Source organism: Microtus ochrogaster, chromosome 18 (genome assembly GCF_000317375.1).
Source record: "Microtus ochrogaster isolate Prairie Vole_2 chromosome 18, MicOch1.0, whole genome shotgun sequence".
Lineage (NCBI taxonomy): Eukaryota > Metazoa > Chordata > Mammalia > Rodentia > Cricetidae > Microtus > Microtus ochrogaster.
This window is the reverse complement of record NC_022020.1, coordinates 45,952,575-45,954,373: the sequence shown is the minus strand read 5'-3', so window position 1 is coordinate 45,954,373 and position 1,799 is coordinate 45,952,575.

Sequence of the window (1,799 nt, the reverse complement as noted above, 5' to 3'; positions counted from 1 at the left end):
TTTCTTTCTTTCTTTCAAGACAGGGTTTCTCTGTTGCTTTGGAGTCCTGGAACTTGCTCCGTAGACCAGGATGACCTTAAAAATCATCCAGTAATTTTTTTTTTAATATAGGCAGTTAGGGCTATGAACTTGCCTTTTAGAACTATTCATTGTGTCCCATAAGTTTGGATTTGCTATGTTTTCATTTTTATTCAATTCTAAAAAGTTTTTAATTTCTTTCTTAATGTCTGTCATTTTCTATTCAGTAGTGAGTTGTTCAGTTTCCATAAGTCTGTAAGTTTCTGTTGTTGTTGATATTCAGCTTTAATTTGTCTTGGTCAGGTAGGATGTATGGTGTCATGTCAGTTTTCTTGTATTTGTTGAGAAGTGCTTTGTGTCCAAGTATATGGTTGATTTTGGAGAAAGTTTCATGAACTGGTGAGAAGGTTTATTCCTTTGTATTTTGGAGAAATGATCTGTAAATATTTGCTGATCCACTGGGTTTATGACATCATTTAGTCTCAGCATTTCTCTGTTTAGATTTTGTCTGGACCTGAATATTGGCGAGAATGTGCTACTGAAGTCACACCCTATCACTGTGTGAGTGTCAATATTTTAACTGCAGTAGTATTTCTTTTGGGAACTTGTGTACCCTTGTGTTTGGTGTATAAATGTTTAGAATTCTAATATCCTTTGGCATATGGTAGAAGCATTCATTAGGAAGGAGTGACTGCGGATAGACTGGAGCAGCAGACTGGAGCTGCAGTGTTCTTCCCTCTCTGTATCTGAGCTCTCCTGGGAGACAAAGCTCAATCTAGGGAATGGGCCTGCTTCCTGATAACTATATAAGCAATTTCAATAACTAATAAACTACTTTCTTTTCATGGTATTTTACAGTGGGAGCAGCTTTGAGAGCCATTTTAATAAATATTCCCAAGACGAAAAGGTACAAGCCCAAAAAGATCATTTTCCCTAAGAAATTATGAAAAAAAAATGGCATCTAGAAACATCTGTCAGCAATCATGAAGCTAGCCCAGAAAGTCACTGTTTTGTTTGCTACCATTTGGTCAAAGGGATAAGGTTTGTTAAACCATCTGGATTAACTTAGTCTTCTTGCAGAAGGACACAAACATGCTATAAACTAAGCCCCCAAAAGTTGAAGCTAGATACCTTCAGAAAAGAGACACAAAGGGTAGAGCGAAGATTTGGCAGACTATAAGGAAGTGTGCTAGATCCATGGTTGAGCAACAATTCTGAGTTGGAGCTGAGTTAATGAACAAATTTCCCGCAAGCTCTGGTCATTCCAGTAGTCCTGGATGTGGAGTGGCTTAATGTGTTCTTTCTGTAAATGTGTCTTTTCTTTTTTCCTTTTTTAAAAAACTCACAGTGTGAGTTCCAATTCCAAAGCTATTGACACTATTTCATGGGAAGAACAAAAGCTCTCTGTAGTGAGATTAGTAGCAAATTATTTTTAATGGTTTTTCAAATTACCATTATATCAGAAAATCATTACTTGACTTATCCTGTTGAGTAAATATTGAATTGCAGCAAGCCCGTCTACACCTCCTGAAACTTCATTTCAGAGTCTTTCACCATCTTGCCCTGATTTTGGCGGCAGGGAATTCATGGTGCATGTTCTTTGGGACTAGTCACTTGTTTTCATCTCATCTTTATCCTTTCTATATTGGTGGGCATTTGCAGTATTTAACAGAAATTCTAAACACAGATTCCTTCAATTGCAAAATATTTACAATTACACATACATACAGGGAGACAGACAGAGACACACATGCACACACACACAGGGAGAGAGAGAGAGA